This window comes from Corvus brachyrhynchos, unplaced genomic scaffold (genome assembly GCF_000691975.1).
Source record: "Corvus brachyrhynchos isolate BGI_N302 unplaced genomic scaffold, ASM69197v1 scaffold162, whole genome shotgun sequence".
NCBI classification, from domain to species: domain Eukaryota; kingdom Metazoa; phylum Chordata; class Aves; order Passeriformes; family Corvidae; genus Corvus; species Corvus brachyrhynchos.
In genome coordinates this window covers 2,678,799-2,686,017 of record NW_008236696.1, presented here as the reverse complement: position 1 = coordinate 2,686,017, position 7,219 = coordinate 2,678,799, and the positions used below count along the sequence as shown (strand labels likewise).

General features: G+C 41.7%; 1 protein-coding gene across 4 annotated transcripts in view; it reads left to right on the top strand.

Moving 5' to 3' along the window:
• TBL1XR1 (transducin beta like 1 X-linked receptor 1) overlaps positions 1-7,219 on the top strand; it is a 106,917-nt gene that overhangs the window by 2,128 nt on the left and 97,570 nt on the right. The window lies entirely within an intron of this gene.

Genomic DNA, 7,219 nt, shown 5'->3' with positions numbered 1-7,219 from the left:
CCCTTCCCAGCTGGGGTAGGGTGGTGGTAAAGTGGTCTGGTCTCTGCTTTGGACAGGAGGGCAAGGACAGGGTGTGCTGCAGGTCAGTGTAGCGTTGATACTGCAATATTGTGATGCTGAAATGTATCGTATCCAAGTGTGACTCATTCATAATCTAATTCATGTTGTTTATATTGAGTGGTGTGATACAGGTCTGCATGCTGGCCATCCTCATAGGGTGTTTGCACATGTGTGCACCCAGAGTTCAGGGTGTAGTAATGACTGTATTTAATGCCCTAAATATCAGCTCATGCAAGTAGCTGCAGGTTGGCAGAGAAGTGAAAGTGTGTGTGTGCACACTCTGTAATTATGCATGTTTGGCTCCTGTAAAAAGTAACTGCTTTGAGAGTATACTCATTGCATGCTCATTTTTAAATACAAATTTAAGTGTTTGTGTTATGTGAAGAAGTGTCAGTAGCTTCCTATTAGGAACTATGATTGACAGCTCTTCTCTGTTTTTGAGTTGCATTGCTGCATTAATGTAGTAGCTTCAAATTAACAGGTGATGAAGAAACTATTTTTATGTTCCTGCTATTGATTTAGCTACCCCTGTCCCAAATGTGCTCAGTTTTTTAAGTGTTGAAGTATGAAGTGATGGTCTTAATTTCTGTAAAGTCACTTAATGATGAGTGCCTTACTAGAAAAAGGTTCATCCAGTGATCCCGAGCAGAATACATGGAGACTGCTTTATTCATCTCATAATTGGTTTCCTCTGAGATAAAGTGTGACAATGAAATGAGGAAGACGGAGTATCTTTTGATATGAAATTGTAGGGGAATATATTGGCTTTCTTTTAATTTTGCAAAATTGAATTAGCTAACTGGAGGTAAGAAGCTGTGAAAATGAGGCAGCATAGCTGTCACTTTGGGAGAGTTGATTGCTTGAGTGAAAAGGTTTGGAAGTCTGGTCTGGAAATTACTCTGCCAGCATGTATGAAAATTGGAGAACTTCTTAGGGTTCTGTCTTGTGGTATCTAATCCAAGATGAGAAGGCCCTTTCCTTTCTTCCTTCTCATAAAAAAACAAGCTGAACTTGTTTGTACAAAATACCCATGAATCTTAGTGGCCTTGTTTGAGCTCAAGTTAAACGTTCCTTTGGTTCTGAAGGATCTACAGAACCATAACTCAGCTTACACTCTGGAACCTTGGTCTTTAATACTTTACTGCTTAGCTTTCTGTGATGTCCTTTAGACTTACATTTTTATATTGATAAGAAGCCTTAAAAAAAATTCTTCCTTGATAAAAAGTAAGCGGTCATTCCAAGCTGGAGGTTGTGTAATTGCAGGGGAAAATGCACACACTGGTTGGGTGTGTAGGATTTTGCTGGCTTGGCTAGCCAAGGATTGAAATTGCTGGTGTCGTAGCTCACCCCTGCTCACTTGCTTTCTTGGATGGGCTGATTGCAGGGAAGACTTTTGAGCATATTTCCTTACCTGTAGAAGTAGTAATCAAAAGGTCTGGTGAATTGGTGTAGCTTTCTGAAGAGCCTACTGAAAGAATCTGTGAAGAAATGAGGGAGAACATTACGGAATTTTCTTGGCCAATATATGCAACATCTTTCAGAGTCTCCTTTTACTTTGAATGTAATTGTGCGTGGCCTAACCCAGTGCTACGTGGAGATACTGAGGCCCTTCAGAATATGGTAGCTGAAACGCCAGAAGCAACATCCCTAGGTATGCTATCAGCCTAACACACTGTTTTTTGAGGATGAGTAATGCAGGCAGATTGGGTGTTAACCTGGCTGTGTGGCCCTTCCTGGTGCTCTGTGTGTCCTGCTTGTCTCCAGGAGCTGGATGGTGTGGTGGCAGTGGGGATCTGAATTTGTGCTGTAGTTGTGCTTGGTGCAAGCATGACTCCTCTTAAGAAGAGTATAAGCTGGCATCTGCATCACTAAACTAAGATATTAATAGTCTTATTTTCAAAGATGCTGAGTCCCCGCAGTTGCATGTGAAGTTGGCAGTCTGTGTGTGTGCTTAGCATTTCTAAAAATCAACTCTTGTGTGTGGTTTGCCGGCTTTTGCAAACTCCCGGGAGGGTGTAGTTTCTGTTCCTGGGAGCAGTATTAGTAAAAGGCTATGTTGTGTGCTCTGACTTGTGTTTATTGTTGTAATTCTGAAGTCTCCATGTTGCAGAGGAGCAATCTTGCTCACTAGTAATGTCTAGCAGTAAAAAATCAGAATCATCCAGAGAAAACAGTTGCGTGGGTTTTTTTGTTTTATGATCTGAGGCTCTGTTCAATCTCTGTTCAATGTCAGTGTGTTACAGACACTCTCTGTAACCGTGTGCCATATGCAGGCACGCTGGGTGTCATTTTGGATTGCTGGAGGTGCGTTGCTGGAAGTTTTAGCTGGTGGGGTGTGAGTAGTAGACCTTCCCTTTCCCTTCAGCGGGGCAATCGTTTTGCCAGCCTGTCAGGGCAGGCGAGCAGCTGTCCCTGCAGTAATGCTGGTGCTTCTTTTAACCCCTTGTGGGTTGGGGGGATGATTCAGTTGCTTCCCTGGCTGCATGCAGAGGTCCCTCTCACCCGCTGACATCAGGCTGATGGTAGATTTTTATGAATTGGGACTGTGAAAGTGGAAACTTTGCTCTGTGCACAGCTACGTGCCTGTTGGTGGTGACCAGAGAGCTACAGAAAAGATCTCTGTGCTGCCTATTCCTGGAACACTTTTCCAAGGTTATGAGTTAAGGGTCATATATTTACTGTTTGTGAACATGTAGTGCTAAATACTGTGCCCAGTGCCAAAACCACAGAAATTGTCAGGGTCTAGAGCCCTAAATAGAACCCGTCCTAAAAGTTGCATCCATTTGACATTAACGATGTTAAAGAGTTCAGGCTCTTCGCATGGGTGACCTATTGCCAGCAAACTGAGTGGGGAATTATGGATGGTGAGCACATGTGAGATGGATTTCAGTCCCCTGATGGTTCCCTGAAAGTACCAGGCAAAGAGGACACCGTTTGATTTCCTGGAATAAGTTGCCCAGGCTGGCTGAGGAGTGGAATAACAAGTTTCATAGCTCTTTAGTGGGTTTTGGACAGACTGATTCATGCTTGAGTGTCAGTATGACTTCTGAAAATACAATTTTGCTTTGTAAAAATAGTATTAAAAAGACGTAGTTATTTTTCATTTATTATTGATATTGGTCTAACTTGCAGTCCTCTTGGACAAATAAGCGTTTTTGCCATTAAATTCAGCAGTTGAGGGAGGATCTTACCTTAAAATACCGATTGATCTTAAGAGAGATGAGTGAGTCTGACCCTCCCCCCCCGCTTCCTGGTCTCTCTAGCTCACAATAAGCATGAGCACTTTTCCTCTTTTAGGTTATGTCTAAATTTATGGGGAAAAAATAGTTTTGATATTGCATAGACCTGTGGGGGAATAACAAGAGATCTGGGTCAAAAAAGTAGGACGTGCAAGATTTAGAAGCTGTTGAAGTGTATTTATTTGTCCTATATTAGGTTAAAGGAAGTATTGGTGCTCTCAGTTTGGCAACGTGTCCTTCAGTCTGCGGTGTGCTGTAAAGGGAAGACAACTGTTAGACAGTGAATCACCACTAATTTTTGTATGGATGTCCACATTCTTCTCTAGTGCAGAAATTTCTGCTTGGATATCAACAAGCCTTCCTAAATACAGACTCTTGGAGATAAATTTTAATTAGGAAGTGCTTTGTAAAAATACGGATTTTGGCCATGATGATGTTTGTGACTCTGTAACATATTTACTTTGGGGTTACATTTGTTCAGATTAAATACTTTTTAATGTATTTATAAAGCAAAGTTAGCATGAATGTGGATGGAGGAAAATGAGGCACAGTGTTGTCAAACCATCTATTAATGCTGACATCGAATAAATTGTGCTAGAAACATATCTTGTATAGCAATGGGTTAGCTGTTTCCCATTGCTAGTGCAACAGCTCTGAGGTTTATGGGAATGGGGTCTGTACTTGCTGAACAACATGAATGTTTTGCTGATGCAGACATGGTACCTGATATTCTACTTTATTTTGAATGCACAACTAAATTTCACAATCTGGTGTCTTGTTTAGACTGTAAGTATCTAGCATTGTGGAAGATGAAAAAAGTATGACAAATATGAAACTTCAATATGTTGAGTTGTGATAAAACTTGAACACAAATACAATGAAACAATCTACTAAGCAGTTTTGGTGAGCTTGATCTGATAGCAGGAACGGATGTCTAAATGTAGCTGATTGATAGAAACCAACTTATTTTCCTTTTTTTTTTTTTTTTTTTTTTTAAAAGCTTTTGCCATTATAGTAAATATATGTCACAGTTGTTTAAGTTGTAAGAAAAATGCTTTGTATTTCTGTGAATGTCTTCCAGGGCAGATTGTGAATGGCCTTTGATTATGTTATTTAATGTGTTTATCTTGCTGTTGGCAAAGTCCACACTAGTTGGTTCTTCTGCTGTCTTACATGTGCAAGGTTATTTTGATATGGATTAGTTATTCCTAGTTCACCAAGGCCCTTTGTAAGATTCTTTCTTACAGTACATATAGTAGACATTAAATACATAACCAATTACTTTTTAAGAGTCTCTTTTATTAAAACAAGGCAAAAAGTTCCCCTTGGTCATCCCATTGAGGTGCCTGGGCACTACAGTCCTCCCAGTTGTATTATTTTCTGGTAATATGGGCTTTGCTTTTGTCTTAAAAAATGAACCCTCTCACTGTGTGGTTCTGTGGGCTGGTTGTGAAAGCGCCAAACTCAATTTTCCCGTCAGTCTCCTCTTGTCCCAGTGCCTGGAACACAGCTGGGGTCCCACGTTAGACAGATACTCACTGCTTGTACGTACTGGGGCACAAAGCTGGACTTTCAGAGATCCTGTGTGTATCGACAGAAATGGTGGGAAGAATTAAAAAAAAAAAAATACACAAAAGATAAAGAGATGGAAACTTTCAGAGGTAGCCAGGGAAAACACTCTCAATGTGTTTTGACTTGCTCTTTGACGCTATGGATGACTTCATATGCGAGGCTCAGAGGGTATGTGAAATGCAGTGTCAGACTCCGGCTAGGAGAACGTCCCTTACATAGGCTGAGGTTGTCTGTTGTGCCAGCAGCAAGGCTTGTGTATGTTGGACACTGCTGCAGAGCTCCAGAAAGCTCCACTGATGGTGTTAGAATATGTGAAATTTCATTTGTGTGCTTAATGTGCCTCCCACTTTCCCAGCTGTGGCCTGTAACTACCTGGTTGCGGAACAGAGTTTTTTCAAGGTGAAACAAATGAAATGCACAGGTTTTAAAAACACATTCAGAGATCAGGTCAGTCAGATTTTAGGTGTGTTAATATTTTTGTAAATGGTGAAAGTTTGGAACTGTAATGTACTTCCATGTGCCTGTTGCTGCCTACTTGTATTTGTTAATCTGGTGCTGTTGGACCTACTGCTGTTATGTGTAATTAAAATAACCCCCCAAGCCTACCCCTGTGTGATAAAAAGACAAGTGGTACAAGATTGTGCTGCTTTTTCCTTTCTGAATTAACCCCTTCCAAGTGTCAGGGTAGCCTGCCTTCTCCTCCTCTTGGTTTTGCTTCCTTGTCTGTGCTGTGGTGGGAAAGTGGCAAATGAGTGTAGTGAACTATAGTGTTTTGGGTCCATCCTGACGGTTTGCATCGTTTTATTCTTACCCCTTCCTAAGGCTTTATTTGATTTTTCTAATCATTCCCGCCTGTCTTTTTTTTTTCCTGGGCTTTCTCTCTCCTTTTTGTTATTTTGGACTTTTCTTTTGCGTTCTCCCCATCTGTTCTCTTGTCAGTCCTTTAAATCAAATTGGTGCCTTTTTGTTTCTGTTCTCTGTGTTTTCTCTGCTTTCTTCCCCTTTCTCCTAATGCTAGTTAAGTTTATATGCAGGACTCAGTTCTGGGTAGCCTTCTTGAACTGGAGGGGTTGAATGGGTTTGGATGATGTAGCCTGAGTCAGTGGCGGAGCAAAACCTGCTGGTCTGCTGGGGAAGTCTCATTTTCCTGTGTGTGCCGCTGGCAGCGAGCAGGAGGTGAGCAAGGGGCCTGCCTGCGGGCACATGAGTGGCTGGGATGGGCACACAGGGCAGGAAATGCAGAGGACAGATTTTGGCAGTGCTTTTATTTGATAAAAATAATCTTGGCTCTAGGCATACAGCATTGATCCAACTCTTGATGAAGTCAGAGGGAGGCTTTGGAGGGAGTTGGTGTCATCATTTAGTACAGACACGAGAAGCTAAGGAAGCTGGAGTGAAAACCTTGGTGCAAGGTGGGGTTGGCTTTGGGCCTTTTAAAATAAGGGGTTTTATGCAAGAAGTTTTTATTGACGTTGTGACTTATAATTAGCGAAAACTAAGTCAGTCATCATGAAATCAGTGGCAGCCTTATCTTATTGTTTTTATTGTGGGTAGTGTTGACAAGTCACATGCCCCATTGTTCTGGGCGAACAAACACGGCTTTGAGGCTGCGAGCTGGGACGTGCGCACAGGCGCCTTTGTCCTGTGGGGAACTGCGACTTCGGAGTGGAGAGATCTGTCTTTAAAGAGTTCACATCTAGAAACTGCATGATAAAATACTCTCTTGCTTGATATGTAAGCACCATTTTTTTTCATGTCTTGTCGTCTAGAACCTAAGAAAATAAATGCAAGTGACTTAATGGATCATAAACTCTTTCCTACCTCGTTGCCCAGCGAAACCTATGGATAGCAGGCTTGTGTCCTGGCTCTGGAGTGGATGTGCTTGGGACGTAGAGAACACAAGATGTGCTTTTGAGAAAGTCAATAAAAGATATTTGCTTGAAAGTCTTCCAGGTGTAAGTCCTTTACCACAAAGCTGGTGACACTTGAGATGGTAATAGTGAACCTCACCTCTACTGAAATCACAGTTTTGTGATCCACCTCTAAACTACTCGTGCTGTCTATAAATCCCTGTAATCAGGGTATGTGTAGTGTAACTAAGATGGATGCAGTAGAGACTGGCTGCAGGAGCAGACTTGGCACGTGTAGGCTGTGGATGTAGTCATCCAGCCGTATCTGGGGGAGAATTCCATTGAAATTGCTGTGAGTTTTGCTTAAGAAAGTGCAGAAAGATTAGTCTTCCCTGCCTCCCTGCCTACAGTGATTTTTATTATGTGTTGTTTTTAGTACATCTTAACAATGCCAGTGTAGCTCATTGTCTGGTCCAGTATTTTTAATTTGTAGAATAA